Here is a 17,606-nt window from a genome sequence, read left to right on the forward strand (position 1 = left end):
GTGAGAGAGGGTGAAGTACTGCTCTTCACTGCTTTCAGAAGGAATTCTACCTTCGAATCGATGTTTAGTTTTGCTCGTAAGTCGAATTAAGGATTTCTCAAAATAGAAAAGTGGATGTTTTACCCCACACTGGAAAATGGTACAAATGAGTCGATTGTCTTTCTATGTAAAAAGCATTGTACAACATCTTAACAGTCCACCAACTTTCTGTTATGAATCAGAGGTTAGGAAAATGTCATACTGTTTGAAAAATGTCTATTCTGTTTTAATTTTACTAGATACAAAAAATATGTATAAAATCTGCATAAATCAAGATAGGAAGTAAGTTTTCACAAAAATCATGTCAACGATGACAACTCGACAAAATTCAGGTATTTCATTAAATGCTTTTGCAGTGACTTTTCTTGGCTCCAGTATTTTAAGCCAGTCATGTGAATTAAATTTATTTTTAAGGACAGGGCTTAAAATAAATCTGGCAGTTGCCCTTAAATAAATTTCCTAAACCCTGCTAGTACTTTTTTATTACCATTTTTAGGTATCCTTAGGAATTTGTTGCTTCTCAGAGAACTGTGAGCATTATGTTGCTTTCCATTTGAACAAAGAGGAAAAGTGCAGGTAGCTAAGACAATACATGAGTGTTACTGACAAATATAAGTGGGACTGAAAGCCAATTTAGTAAAGCTGTTAGAAATGTATGTGGGGTTTATATATTTTACTTACAAGGCTAATCTGATGATTGTAACCCCACCCCACCCCCACTAGTTGTCTTTTGTCATAAGACAGGTGGAGTTTGTATCAATGTGTTTTGTTCTTATTTATTTATTTAATAAAAAAGCCCTTACCTGTAATAGGGTAGAATCATATGACATTAAAGTTTCTTTCCAACTTTAAAATTCAATTGCCTAATTGTGACTAATCTCTTCAATAGCACTGTGGATACTTTTGATCACCCTGAAAGTATACATTAAGATCCTAAGTGCAATAACAAAATACTGATATGTGTAAGTATAATATGAATATAATGCTAATTATTCATACTGAGTGCTTACCATGTGCCAAGTACTATTCCATGCAATTTTTTATTAAGGTATTATTGATATACACTCTTATGAATGTTTCACATGAAAATCAATGTGGTTACTACATTCACCCATATTATCAAGTTCCCACCCATACCACATTGCAGTCACTGTCCATCAGTTTAGTAAGATGCCATAGATTCACTATTTGCCTCCTCTGTGCTACACTGTCTTCCTGTGAACCGCCACACCATGTGTACTAAACGTAATACCCCTGAATCCCCATCTCCCTACCTCCAGACCCACCCTCCCACACCCCTCCCCTTTGGTAACCACTGTTCTCCTCTTGGAGTCTGTGAGTCCACTGCTGTATTATTCCTTCACTTTTGCTTCATTGTAACACTCCACAAATGAGGGAAATCATTTGGTATTTGTCTTTCTCCACCTGGCTTATTTTACTGAGCATATCCTCCAGCTCCATTCATGTTGTTGCAAATGGTAGGATTTGTTTCTTTCTTTATGGCTGAATAGTATTCCATTGTGTATATGTACCACCTCTTTATCCATTTATCTACTGATGGACACTAAGGTTGCTTCCTTATCTTGGCTATTGTACATACTGCGATAAACAGGGGTGTATATGCCTTTCTGAATCTGAGAAATTATATTCTTTGGGTAAATTCCTAAAATAGGAATTCCCAGGTCAAATGGTATTTCTATTTTTAGTTTTTTGAGGAACCTCCATATTGCTTTCCACAATGGTTGAACTTGCTTACATTCCCACCAGCAGTGTAGGAGGGATTCCCTTTCTCTGCATCCTCGCCAACATTTGTTGTTCTTCATCTTTTCGATGCTGGCTGTCCAACTGGTGTGAGGTGATCTCTCATTGTGGTTTTAATTTGCATTTCCCTGATGATTAATGATGTGGAGCATCTTTTCATTTTATCTGTTGGCCATCTGAATTTCTTCTTTGGAGAAGTGTCTGTTTAGCTCCCTTGCCCATTTTTTAATTAGGTTCTTTGCTTTTTGGGTGTTGAGGCATGTGAGCTCTTTATATATTTTGGATGTTAATTCCTTGTCAGATATGTCATTTACAAATACATTCTCCCATACTATAGGATGCCTTTTTGTTCTGTTGATTGTATCCTTTGCTGTACAGAAGCTTTTTAGTTTGATGTAATCCCATGTGTTCATTTTTGCTTTTGTTTCCCTTGCTCGAGGATATGCATTCAGGAAGAACTTGCTCAAGTGTATATTCAGGAGATGTTTGCCTCTGTTGTCTTCTAAGAGTTTTATGATTTCATGACTTACATTCAGGTGTTTCATTCATTTCAAGTTTACTTTTGTTTATGGGGTTAAACAATAATCCAATTTCATTCTCTTGCATGTAGCTGTCCAGTTTTGCCAACACCAAAAAAGCTGTCATTTCCCCATGTATGTCCATAGCTCCTTTATTGTATATTAATTGACCATATATGCTTGGGTTTATATCTGGGCTCTCTAGTGTGTTCCATTGGTCTATGGTTCTGTTCTTGTGCCAGTACCAAATTTCAAGAGCTTGAAATTGGGGAGTGTAATCACTCCAGGTTTATTCTTCCTTCTCAGGATTGCTTTGGCTATTCAAGTTCTTTTGTGGTTCCATATGAACTTCAGAACTATTTGATCTAGTTCACTGAAGAATGCTGTTGGTATTTTGATAGGGATTGCATTGAATTTGTAGAGTGCCTTAGGCAGGATGGCCATTTTAACAATATTAATTCTTCCTATCCATGAGCATGGGATGTGTTTCCATTTATAGGTATCTAATTTCTCTCACGAGTGTCTTGTAGTTTTCAGGGTATAGGTCTTTCACTTCCTTGGTTAGGTATTCCTAGGTATTTTATTCTTTTTGATGCAATTGTGAATGGAATCGTTTTCCTGATTTCTCTTTCTGCTAGTTCATCATTAGTGTATAGGAATGCAACAGATTTCTGTGTATTAATTTTGTATCGTGCAACTTTGCTGAATTCAGATATTAGATCTAGTAGTTTTGGAGTATATTCTTTAGGATGTTTTATGTACAGTATCATGTCATCTGCAAACAGTGACAGTTTAACTTCTTCCTTACCAATCTGGATGCCTTTTATTTCTTGTGTTGCCTAATTGCTGTGATGAGGACTTCCAGAGCTATGTTTAATAAAAGTGGAGAGAGTGGGCATCCTTGTCTTGTTCCTGATCTTAAAGGAAAGCTTACAGCTTCTTACTGCTAAGTATGATGTTGGCTGTGGGTTTGTCATATATGGCCTTTATTATGTTGAGGTACTCGCCCCTCAATACCCATTTTGTTGAGAGTTCTTATCACGAATGGATATTGAATTTTATCAAATGCTTTTTTGGCATCTATGGAGATAATCATGTGGTTTTTGTCCTTTTTGTTGATGTGGTGGATGATGTTGATTCATGCATTTTATACATACAATTAAAACTTCAATGGAACTTTGCTGTGATTATACCTACATCATAAGCGGGGAAACTAAGATGCAAAAATGTAATGTTTCTTGCTCAAAGTTAAGACAGACCCAGATTGCAACAGAGTTTGACTCCACAGTCCCCACTTTAACTGCCGAGTTTGCTAACACTATTGAATCCTAACACAATAACAAGTAGTTCCCAATTATATTATTCACCGTAGCACAGATTTATATGATTCCATGTAAAGAGGGAATTATAAAGTTTGCAATGTGATTAATATTGTTACTTCCTTAGGGAAAGATGTGAAATGATTTTATCAAGGTTCAGAATAAAATGGACCTTGATGATGTTTAATAACGGTGACTTGACTAGATGTTCCCAAATATTGAGTCCAAGAACCAGTGACAGTGCTTTGTGGAGTTTTCCTGACCTACAGCAAAGTGAGAAGAATAAGGACATATTACTGTATATTTTCACAATATAAGCAGTTGTAATTTAAGACTGTCCTTCAGTCTGAATTCTCTTTATTACATTTTTTTAAACTTTAATGTAGTTTCCTTTAAGAGGCAAGAGTAATGGTAAATGGTACAGTTTTTAATGTTCTTACTTGGAAATTTAAAAATTATGAAGTTTGGCAACTCTATGCAAATGCTTAGATTGTTAATTATATCGTAATTTTTCTGGTTTTTGAAATTCAAGCATCTGGAAACATTTTAATTTAGATGAGGCTCATGCTAGGACCTAATGAAGAGACTCTGGTGCTGAAAGAATTTGAATGAGGCATATTTGGGAGAGATCATGGAAAAATCAGAAAGATTGGAAGTTGATTTGTGTATAGTGAAAAGTTGAGCATTCCTTTACTTTCAGTTATTTGTTAGCAAATTGACTCAGTTTAATGTTTACAGAATCTATTTCATAGACACTGATGTGGTAGCTAGCCTCTGAGGATGGCCCCCAGTGAACCATGTCTCCCACTATCCATTCCCTAGTGGAGTTCCCACACACACCCCCTCACCTCCACACACCCCCGACACTGAATCTGGGCTTAGGGCCTTGTGACCTGCTTTAACCAATAGAGTGCATCAAAAATGGCACTATGCCAGTATCAGGCCTAAACGTTAAAAAGATTGCCTGGCAACTAACAGTTTAATACTCTGGGATGTCCAGCTACACTGAGATCACCATGGTGTGAGGAAACCCAGCCTAACTAATGACATGAAGAGACTGCATGGACAATTGAGGAATCCAGCAGACCTTGGGCACAGACTCTAGACTGATGTCCCAAGTCGAGCCATTCCAGCAGCACCTGATCAGTGGAAAGGCCCCAGATGATGCTACATGGAACAGAGACAAGTAATTCCTCCAAGCACTGCCCACACAACAGAATCATGAATAAATAATAAAATGGTTGTTACTTTGAGCCCCTAAGTTTTGGGGTAGTTTCTCAGCAATAGATGACCAAAGGAAAATAATGACTCATAGGTAAATATGTATACAGATGTATATTGGGAAAGCTTTTTACACATTTTGTATTACCACTGTACAAGAAAGTGATCCACAACGGAGCATTGTGAGGAATGACAAATTAATACGTTTACTGTCTTTACTTAAAAAAAAAACTATACAAAAGAAATGTAAAAGCTTTTTTAAAAAATTGAGGAATGCTTCCAGATTTTAAAAAGTTATTATAGTTACCATAATCCCAGGCAGAGTTGGGAATTTGGGCATCTATCAAGATTACAAGGAAAAGCGCAGGCAAGCGTTAAGCAGAGTGCCCTTAAGGGCTTCTCCTGACTCACTATGGAATGCCTTCCTCTAACATCTGTTTTTTATTTCTTAGAAGCTGCTATTCCATTCAACTGCAAAAATACTTGCATTGACCCTAGAAACAAATAGAGAAAGAGAGGGAAACAGATTTCTGGAAAACAATCATTTCTCTGCTCTATGCCATTGCCATACTGGGGACTCTCCTGTTACCACACTCACAAGCCCAAGCATGCAATGACTGATACTACATTTTTTTACATTTATGGACCCTCTGAGATGGTGGGTGCATGACTGTAGTAAGAGAGAGAAGCTCAGATCAAGGAGATAATACCAGAGACACATAGATGATCACGTTTCCCTTCTCATTTTTTGCAACAGCCTCCTCGTATCCAAATTTCCCCCTTCTACCCACTGAGTCCCCAGGCAGAGTGTGCTCTCTGGCCCACAGCTTTTTGGGTTCTTACATCTTCCTCTTTACAGCCCTTAAATCGGTGAATTGCCTTTTTTGGCAGTGACTGGCTCTTCACCCAATATCTACTTCCTTTTTTTATTCATTGCAACTCTTATCAACGTCTGTCCCAACTTTAAGACTTCCATACCAAACACCTGGAAACAGGCAAATGTCTGTTGCTACCATTTCACCATTTTTTTCCCTCCCTTCCATCATTTCGGTACTCGTGAAATACAACATCTTCCCTAAAATCTCTGTGGCTGTAAGAGAGGCATCGATTCCTCATACCTGCCTGTCAACATAGGAATATTACGCATATATACTCTGTGTATTCTTTGTTAATAACCATGACACCTTACCCACTTTGCCCCTTTTCATTTGCAGACAGTGTAAATAATCTGCTTGTTTAATTTATATACTTGTTTTTGTTTATGTGTTCTTGTCATTGCTGCTTCAAACATTCCCTAGGGTATAGACTACAGCTTTAGAAATAGTAATCATGTTTTTTTAATTATAAAAATAGTACATACTTATTTTTTTTAAGTTTGGAAAATATGGAAATGTAAGATAGAGAACAAAGATCACTCATATTCCCATCACCCACCATTGATATTTTGGGAGTTTTTCATTTAATTTTTTTTTCCCCTGCAAAGATTTGTTTGTTCTACCTGCTATATGTATGACTCTTGTATACTGTTTTGTTTCTTTATCCAGCTTACTTAATGGAAGAAGCATATTTATGTTATACCTGCATAATATTCCATTCCAGAAATTTTCCATAGTTTATTTAACCATAACTCTATTCATCCTATAAATAGTGACTCTATAAACATCTTTGTGCATAAAAGTTTTTCTTAATTGAGAATTACTTTCTTAGAAGTAATTCTCAGAGTATGGGAGAATATATTTGTAAATGACATATCCAACAAGGAATTAACATCCAAAATATATAAAGAACTCACACGCCTCAACACCCAAAAAGCAAATAACCGGATAAAAAAATAGGTGGAGGATATGAACAGACACTTCTCCAAAGAAGAAATTCAGATGGCCAACAGACACATGAAAAGATGCTCTACATAGCTGATTATCAGGGAAATGCAAGTTAAAACCACAATGAGATATCACCTCATACCAGTTAGGATGGCCAACATAAAAAAGACTAAGAAAAACAAATGCCGACAAGGATGCGGAGAAAGGGAAACCCTCCTAAGTGCTGATGGGAAGGTAAATTAATTCAACCATTGTGGAAAGCAAGATGGAGGTTCCTCAAAAAACTAAAAATAGAAATACCATTTGACCTGGGAATTCCACTCCTAGGAATTTACCCAAAGAAAACAACTTCTCAGATTCAAAAAGACATATGCACTCCTATGTTTATCGCAGCACTATTTACAATAGCCAAGATATGAAAGCAACCTAAGTGTTCATAGGTAGATGAATGGATAAAGAAGAGGTGGCACATATACACAATGGAATACTATTCAGCCATAAGAAAGAAACAAATCCTACCATTGGCAACAACATGGATGGAGCTGGAGAACATTATGCTCAGTGAAATAAGTCAATCAGAGAAAGACAAATGCCAAATGATTTCCCTCATTTGTGGAGTATAACAATGAAGCAAAATTGAGGGAACAAAATAACAGCAGACTCACAGACTCCAAGAAGGGACTAGTGGATACCAAAGGGGAGGGGTGGGGGAAGGCGGGTGAGGAGGGAGGGAGAGGGAATTGTGGGGTATCATGACTGGTGCACATGCTGTGTGTGGGGTCACGGGGCAGATAGTGTCACTCAGAGAAGACAAATAGGGACTCTGTGGCATCTTACTATACTGATGAGCAGTGACTGCAATGGGGTATAGTGGGGGACTCGATAATAAGAGTGAAAGTAATAACCATAGTGTTTTTCTGTGAAAACTTTGTAAGAGTGTATATCAATGAATGCCTCAATAAATATAAAAAATTAAAAAAAAAGAAATAATTCTCAGAAGGATCAAATTATTCAACTTTGAATATATTTTGCCAAATTGTTTTTCAAAACAGAAATGCAAGTTTACACTCCTATTATTAATGTTTATGTCCCTTTTTACCATCATCTTCACAGCACTGGAGGTGTCATTATTAACATCTTAGCTCATTGTTGTATGAATTAGCATATTTTTAAATACAAGAGATTGAATATGCATGTCTGTACATATATATGTGTGTCTCTTAAGGACACTAATCTTCATTTTATAATTGGTGTATTTTGCCAATTTTTACTTCAAATTTTTGACTGCACTTTTTTGTTATTTTTTAAAAATTTTTTATTAAGGTATTATTGATATACCCTCTTATGAAGATTTCTCATGAAAAAACAATGTGGTTACTACTTTTGCCCATATCACCAAGTCCCCACCCAAACCCCATTGCAGTCACTGTCCATCAGTGTAGTAAGATGCCACACATTCACCATTTGCCTTCTCTGTGCTAAACTGTTTTCCCCGTGACCCCTCACATCATGTGTACTAAACATAATACCACTCAATCTCTTTCTCCCTCCCTCCCAACCCGCCCTCCCACACCTCTCCCCTTTGGTAACCACTAGTCCCTTCTTGGAGACTGTGAGTCTGCTGCTGTTTTGTTCCTTTAGTTTTGCTTCGTTATACACCACAATGAGGGAAATCATTTGGCACTTGTCTTTCTCCACCTGGCTTATTTCACTGAGCATAATATCTTCCAGCTCCATCCATGTTATTGTAAATGGTAGGATTTGTTTCTTTCTTATGGCCAAATAGTATTCCATTGTGTATATGTACCATCTCTTCTTTATCCATTCATCTACTGATGGACACTTAGGTTGCTTCCATTTCTTGGCTATTGTAAATAGTGCTGTGATAAACATAGGAGTGCATATGTCTTTTTGAATCTGAGAAGTTGTATTCTTTGGGTAAATTCCAAGGAGTGGGATTCACAGGCCAAATGGTATTTCTATTTTTAGTTTTTTGAGGAACCTCCATGTTGCTTTCCACAATGGTTGAACTAGCTTACATTCCCACCAGCAGTGTAGGAGGTTCCCCTTTCTCCGCATCCTTGCCAGCATTTGTTGTTCTTAGTCTTTTTGATGCTGGCCATCCTTACTGGTGTGAGGTGGTATCTCATTGTGGTTTTAATTTGCAATTCCCTGATGATTAGTGATGTGGAGCATCGTTTCATGTATCTGTTGGCTATCTGAATTTCTTCTTTGGAGACTTGTCTCTTCATATCCCTGCCCATTTTTAATCGGGTTATTTGCTTTTTGAGTGTTGAGGGGCATGAGCTCTTTATATATTTTGGGTGTTAATCCCATGTTGGATATGTCATTTACAAATATATTCTCCCATACTGTAGGATGCCTTTTTGTTCTGTTGATGGTGTCCTTTGCTGTACAGAAGCTTTTTAGTTTGATGTAGTCCCCTGTGTTCACTTTTGCTTTTGTTTCCCTTGCTCGAGGAGATGCATTCAGGAAGAACTTGCTCATGTTTATACTCAGAAGATTTATGCTTATGTTGTATTCTAAGAGTTTTATGGTTTCATGACTTACATTCAGATGTTTCATCCATTTCAAGTTTACTTTTGTGTATGGGGTTAGACAATAATCCAGTTTCATTCTCTTGCATGTAGCTGTCCAGTTTTGCCAATACTAGTTGTTGAAGAGGCTGTCATTTACCCATCGTATGTCCATGGCTCCTTTATTGTATATTAATTGACCATATGTGCTTGGGTTTATATCAGGGCTCTCTACTCTGTTCCATTGGTCTATGGTTCTGTTCTTGTGCCAGTACCAAATTGTCTTGATTACTGTGGCTTTGTAGTAGAGCTTGAAGTTGGGGAGCATAATCACCCCAGCTTCATTCTTCCTTCTCAGGATTGCTTTGGCTATTCGGGGTCTTTTGTGGTTCCATATGAATTTTAGAACGATTGCTCTAGTTTGTTGAAGAATACTGTTGGTATTTTGATATGGATTGCATTGAATCTGTAGATTGCTTTAGGCAGGATGGCCGTTTTGACAATATTAATTCTTCCTATCCACAAGCACAGTGTGTTTCCATTTATTGGTATCTTCTTTAATTTCTCTCGAGTGTCTTGTAGTTTTTAGAGTATAGGTCTTTGACTTTCTTGGTTAGGTTTATTCCTAGGTATTTTATTCTTTTTGATGCAATAGTGAATGGAATTATTTTCCTGATTTCTCTATCTGCTAGTTCATTGTTAGTGTATAGGAATGCAACAGATTTCTGTGTATTAATTTTGTACCCTGCAACTCTGCTGAATTCAGATATTAAATCTAGTAGTTTTGGAGTGAAGTCTTTATGGTTTTTTTATATACAGTATCATGTCATCTGCCAACAGTGACAGTTTAACTTCTTCCTAACCAATCTGGATGCCTTTTATTTCTTTGAGTTGTCTGATTGCTGTGGTGAGGACTTCCAGAACTATGTTGAATAAAAGTGGGGAGAGTGGGCATCCTTTTCTTGTTCCTGATATTAAAGGAAAAGTTTTCAGCTTCTCGTTCTTTAGTATGATGTTGGCTGTGGGTTTGTCGTATATCACCTTTGTTATGTTGAGGTACTTGGCCTGTATACCCATTTTGTTGAGAGTTCTTATCACGAATGGATGTTGAATTTTGTCAAATGCTTTTTCGGCATCTATGGAAATGATCATGTGGTTTTTGTCCTTCTTTTTATTGATGTGGTGGATGATGTTGATGGATTTTTTAATGTTTTACCATCCTTAAATCCCTGGAATAAATACTACTTGATCATGATAGATGATCTTTTTGATGTATTTTTGAATTCGGTTTGCTAATATGTTGTTGAGTGTTTTTGTATCTCTGTTAGTCAGGGACATTGGTCAGTAATTTTCTTTTTTTGTGGTGTCTTTGCCTGGTTTTGGTATTAGAGTGATGCTGGCCTCAGAGAATGAATTTGGGAGTGACTTTACTTTTGACAATCAAAATGTTTACCTTAAAACATTCTGTCAAATCTGAGACTTTCACAACTTCTTGTACTAGTTTTTTGTTTAGAAAATTCTCTACCTTCCCAAAGTTTGATATATATATTTCCACTTTCTTTGTCCCCATTCCACTCCACTATAGCTTAGTTTTCTATATTTTATAATAAAATTTCCAGTTGAAATGTACTTGAAACATTGAATAATGTGACAATCATTGAATTTTTTCAAATTGCTAAATAATTCTATCAGTACCACTTATTAAGTTCATCTTTTCTTATTGATTATATTACTTATATCATATACTAATTATAATATGTAATTATATTTACTCCTGAACTACCATATTCCATTTTAGTTATATTTATTCTATAACTATAGTTATAGGGGTATGTTTGGATAGCCCAGAAAAGCTCCTCCTTTGTTACTTTTCTTTCAGAAAATTCCTAAGCTATTTTAACCATTTGATTAGAAATGATTTTTAGAATAACTTTTCAAGTGTCACTCACCTGCCATCCATTCCATTGCCACGTTAACTGAAAATATTTTGAATTTATAACTTAATTCGATAGAAAACCTTTATGATATTCCATCTTCCAGTAAAAAATCAGTAACTTCCATTTAAATTGAAAAAATATTTCTTGACAAATTTTATAGATTTCTCATCTAGGCCACATACATTTTTCATTGAGATTATTTCTGGGTATTCTAAAAATTTGGATGCTGTCTTGAATAGGACCTTTGTTTTGATTATTACAATATTATCAAAATAAAGGAGTATTGCTGATTATGATATATTTAGCATCTTTTACCCAGCCATTTTGCCGAACTGCTATTTAATTTTATATATAAAATTATCTTGTTTTGAAAGTCTTAAACATATTTTGATAGCTACCATATTTCACTGACTATAAGATATTATCAGTTGTAAGACACATAATTACTTTATATACTACCATGAAGAGGGGACACTAACAAACTGTGACAAACCCCAATGATTCCAAGATATATCTCAGTTTTGGAGATGTTAAAATGTGTAAAAGGGCAAATCATAGATCTGATAAACAGATTTCTAAATAATGATGATTTGGTTTCTTTCTCACAATAATCATGCTTCACACCTATTTCAGGTCTGTGTCTTAGCCAGAGTAATAGAGGTAGATGACAGACATCCTTGTCCTTAACCAGTTTTCAAAGGTATAATTCATCTTTAAGCATGATGTTAACTTTTGATTAAGTACTCTTTATTATGTTAAGACTGTCTTTCTATTCACTGATGTACTGACATCGTCAATTACTAACTTCATATCTTCTACATTACTTAACATTTTTCTCAAATTGTGTCACTTTTTAAATGTAAACTTAGTTAAGAAGGAAACTTTATATCACTATCAAAGACAAAGAAAATCACTTCCCATAAATGGATGGTAACCTGTACAAATAAAAAAAATAACACTGAACAATGTTTTAAAATTCAGTTTATATACTGTTGCTTGCTTGAAGCTTTGAGCCTAATGCCAACTCTTTCTTATTAAAAAAAGAAAAAAAGACATTAGCAAGTGTTAGAGAACTATTAAAGATATTTACTAGTATACAAAACTGAAATTTTCTCCTGGAAGTAATCTGATTACAAAGATAACAAAAACAAAGTAATGTTCTGATTACAGTTAAAACTGTGTCTGACTATCTATGGTTAAAAGAACATATGGGATGTGAACAGTTCCCAGGAATGGGTTGTTTTAATTTGTCTGATTTCTCTCAGACTGTTCAAGTACAGTTGGACAATATCCATCATATCATAGACAAATTTTCACAAATGCCTAGGGTGCCTAACTGGTTTTCTTGGCTTCACTGGAGATGGCTGGTAACTATAGATCTGCTTTGGTTATGTAACTGTATTCCTATTATGTTAATGTGTGTGCGCAATTTAGTTAGTAGTTTAAAACCTATACATGCTTAAGTTACTCTACAAGAAGATATGTCAAAGAAATAATCAATCCTCCCATGTTTTCTTCCATCTGCTACCTCTATAGCTTTTCTTCTTCCTTCCTAATTACAACCCTTAAATAGAATTCGTGCCTCATATCGAATTTACCGAGTATCATAATTCCTCCAAGTGGTAAAGATACCTCAAGACAAATGCTGGGCATAGAAGCCACAGGGCATAAATCTGCAAAGAAGTAAAAAGCTAACCTTTGCAAACAATATGGCTTCTCTCTCACTTACCAACTTTACATTTCCCTGTATGGCCCCGGAAGATGACTGGTTAGCCAGAGACGGGTAAGATTCCTCAAGGGAGGAACAACCTAAGACAGGCACAGTCGCAGGGGGGCCATCAGGTGAGAAATTGGGGATCAACAGTGGTGAGGCTTAGAACCCCACCCCCCCTGTTTTGAGAGAAATCTTCTGCATCCATGGATGTTTTGTTGCCCTTGTCTAGCTTGGATTAACACATAGTCTACAGGCACACACCTGATCATCTACAATTGCTCTCCTACAACACTAAACTATGTTTTCTACCTTTATCTTGCATCTACGTACCACTTCAGCATTTTATTAAAAATAAAAATAAAGGGAGAAATGTGGGATCCACATATAAATCAAGTATAAAAATCAAACGAATATTCATATTTGACCTGATTGTTTATAGTTCATAATGCGTGATCAAAACTGAAAGTTTCTGTGATGATTGCCCTTGTACTATTCACCATGTAAGAACTTATTCACTATGTAAGAATTTGTTCACCATATAAGATCTTGTTCGTTATGCTTCAGAAGATTGGACACTGATGAGAATTAGGCTCGAGATGAATTAATGATTGTGCACTGAGCATTGACTCCCCAATACAGAATTTTATTGTTGTTAACAACCATTTGATCAATAAATATGAGAGATGCCCTCTCAAAAAACAAAAAAAAAAAAACAAAAAAAACTGTGTCTGAGTCACATGTAAAATATCTATCTAATCTGTTTCTGACACTTCATTGGGAACATGTTTCATATATTACCAAATGCCTTTATTATATGCTTTATAGCTTTTGTTTTACTTAAGTTGATGATTGATATATGTATCACTTAAATAAAGTTTCTAATAATATGTTACCTTGTAGTCCTGAAGACATACACACACACGTGCACACCCACACACCCACATACAAACACATTCATTCTAATATATAGTTGAACTCTATTTTCTAAATAGTTTATTCTGAATTTTCCTATTTGTAACTACATTGCCAAGGATTTAGGAATTTTGTTGTGGTTGTCCCAGAAAACAGAAATCAGTTTAATAAGCCAGTTTAAGCCAGAAATTTAAACCAACTTAATAAGCTAATTTAAGCAGAATGTCTAGCTGGGCATCAGAGTGACTGAAACCAGGCATTAAGAAACTCTGATGAACCAATGATACTCTTTCAGAGTTTCCAGACCTAAAGAGTCCTCATCTCTGTTTCTTGTGGTTCTACTTTATTCTTTTCTGTATGTCCATGAACTGATTGTTTCTTACTTCCCCCTGCACCAAATGTAGCAACTTCAGCCTCACACACATACAGCAAGTTTAAGTACTAACAGAGACTGACAAGTGTTTTTTATTCCATTGGTATTCTGTAAGTTTTACAAAATAATTATTTTTTGAGTAAATAGTATATGCATAAGGCATATATTCCAAAAGATACAATTTGGTATGCAATGAAAAGTAAGTCTACCTACTACCTTTGTCCACAAGCCACTTAGTTCCTTAAGACAAAAGGCAACAACTGTTCAGTTTCTCATATTCTTTCCATAAGTACACAATCACTCATATTTATTATGTAGACTTTTCTCAACCATGCTTTTTCCCCTCTTCTTAACACTATACCTTGCCTTTCGGCTAGAACCACTGTCTTCCAGTAATTCTCCCAAATGACCAACACAAAGAGAAAGGCAAGAGGCACCTACTTATATGTTTTCTCAACCTTTTATATAACATGGACTTATTCCTTTGGCCACATATATGCAAATCTACAAGAAAGGTGATATAGTAGACATCAAGAGAATGGGCACTGTTCAAGAAGAAATGCCCCACGAATGTTACCATAGCAAAACTGGAAGAGTCTACAATGTTACCCACAATGCTGTTGACATTGTTGTAAACAAAGAAGGGCAATATTCTTGCCAAGAGAATTAATGTAGGTATTGGGCATATTAAGCACTCTAGGAGAGAAAGAGCTTCCTGAAGCCTGTGAAAGAAAGTGATCAGAAAAAGAAGGGAGACAAAGAGAAAGGTACTTGGGGTCAACTGAAGCCCCAGCCTGCTCCACCCAGAGAAGCACACTTTGTGAGAACGGGAAAGGAGCCTGAGCTGCTGGAACCCATTCCCTATGAATTCATGGCATGATGGGTATAAAGAAAATAAAAGACCTCTCTACTATAAAATGTTTCTCTTAAATTGAGTAGAAGTGTGATGTCCCCTTCCCCAAAGAAATACTTAAAAAGCAACTTTGTGTCTTAATGCAAGCAGACACTCTATCTTCAAGATTGTTCTGTATCAATAAATACAGAACTGTAACATTCTTAACAGCTGCAGGGTAGTTGATTTTTAGCACCACAACAGTTTATTTAACCGGTGCCCTACTAATGGGTATTCGAGTTGGTTCCAATCTTTTGCTATTACAAATAATGCTGCACTGAATACTTTTGTGCTTAAGTCCCTCCTGAGTTGTTTATTTTCAGTCTTCTCTTTGTTAAATGGTTTCTTGATTCAGTAATTTTTTTATGGAAGGGTTCATAAGTACCATGGTTCCATGGTTTTCATTCTTGCTTTCCTTTTTAAACATTTCGTACTTGGTCATTGTCTTTGCTTTCTATATTTTTGCTCTATAAACTTGAGCTTATTTTTCCTTTTGATTCTGCAGTGATTTGGATTTTGGAATAAAAAAATCTTGTTTTTAGTCTACTAACACCTTTAATCATAAACAATGTTGAATATGTGTTTTTATGATTATAAATTTAAGAATAAAACTATAACTTTCTATTTGGATGAGAAACAGCACATTTTCTGCCCAATTTTATCTTTCTTCCTTCTTTTTCAAAAACACATATAATCTTAGTCTCAGAGAATGAGTAGAGGTGATAACTGAATGACTAAGAATTACCCAAAAATGGTTACAGGTATTCATATGTTCAAGAAGCTAAACAATCTCAAGCATGACAAATGACAAATAAGGAATTCTCAGATTCATTTTAGTAAAACTGAAGAAATTCTAAGGATGCATATTAGACAGAGGGAAATGATTCCTGACCTATAAGAATTGAAATGAAGAACGAATCCAGCCAATAACTCTGTAAATCTCCCTCTCTGTACAGATAGTAGCTGTGTTAGTGGCATGAGGATTTAATAATATGGGTAACTGCTGAACCACTGTGTTGTATACTTGAAACATTTATATGACCATATATCAATAAAAAAAAGAACAATAAAAAAACAAAAACATAGAATCTTTTCTTTCAATATTACCTTCAGGTTTATAACTAAATTATAACTAATATTTAGATTTACTTCTGTATGACTAATTCATACATCTGCTTCCAGTCTTTGTAGATAGTCTATTTTCATTCATTTCAATTTTTACTCATTTTTGAGTGGTCTAAAGTAAAACCTTAAATAATTTTAAAGTGAAGAATAGTTAAGTGAGATTTAGCATATTTCTCAGAATATTTATTGTCCTCACACATCAATGACAATATGGATAGATATGGTATTTTTGGTTCACAGATTTTTGCCCTAAAAATGAATTAGCTTTAATCTATTATCTTTTTTAGACTTAGTGCTATGAAGAAAAGTAAAAGACCAACCTGTGTTTTGCTACTTAATAGCCAACATTTTCTTGTTTAGCTCCTGTAGGATTCTTTGTGTAGTTCTGAAATTCAGAAACCTCAGTGGGATAATCCTAGGGGTGGAACACTTTATAATGTTTTAATCTGTGAGAAAACTCTATAAAGACTCAGTTTCTTTCTTCACTTCAGTAAAATTTTATTATATATTAGTTTATTGCATATTCTCCACTTACTTCATTTTCTTCTTTTGAAATATCTATTATCAATACTTAGAATCTCATCTTTGTCCTCCTTACCTCCCCTGATTTCTCTGTTCTTTTCTTCTCAGTTCTGGAAGGTTCCACAAGTTTGTCTTCTGAAACAATGATTTAATTTCCTGCACTGAGAAGTCTGCCCTCTACCATGTTCCTAATGGATTTTGAGTTACTACATTTAAGAATTTCAGTTTCCTTGAAAACTTCTCTAGTCTGTTTTCTTTTCATATCAGTTTTATTTCAGTGTGCTTTCTTCTCTTTTTAATAACCTATTTGTATTTAATAGGCACAGATTTTTTTAAGATACAACTTATATCTAGTAAAATGCACAAATTCTTAAGTGTAGAGCTCAGTGGTGTTTTATACCTGTATGTGAACACTAACTAAATCAGTTATAGAGCACTTTCAACACTTCCAGATATTTCCTCATTCCCCCTCCCCATAAATCCCTCACCCAGGTCAATCAATATTCTGATTTCTATCACCATAGATTCGTTCTACATGTTTTAGAATTTCATAGAAAGGATCATATAATATGTACTTTTTGGTGATTGACTTCTTTGGCTTTTGTAGATTTTTAAAGCATTTGTTATTGTAGTAAAATATACACAACATAAAATTTAGCATTTTAGCCATTTTTAAGTGTAAAGTGGTATTAATTATACTCACATTGTTGTGCAAACATCATCACCATCCATCTCCACTTTCTACTTTCCCAAACTGAAATTCTGTGTCCATTAAACATTAAACACTAATTTCCCATTTCTTCCTCCCCCCAACCCCTGGCAAACACTGTTCTACTTTTTGTCTCCATGGAGTTGACTATTTTAGGTACCTCATATAAGTGGAATCATGCAATATTTGTCCTTCTAAGTGTGG

General features: G+C 35.3%; 1 pseudogene; it reads left to right on the forward strand.

Annotated features, from left to right (window-relative positions):
• The first annotated feature begins 14,559 nt into the window (after window positions 1-14,559).
• LOC108404251 (large ribosomal subunit protein eL21-like) lies at window positions 14,560-15,034 on the forward strand (annotated as a pseudogene).
• The last annotated feature ends 2,572 nt before the right edge of the window (window positions 15,035-17,606 follow it).

Source organism: Manis javanica, chromosome 9 (genome assembly GCF_040802235.1).
Source record: "Manis javanica isolate MJ-LG chromosome 9, MJ_LKY, whole genome shotgun sequence".
NCBI classification, from domain to species: Eukaryota; Metazoa; Chordata; class Mammalia; order Pholidota; family Manidae; genus Manis; species Manis javanica.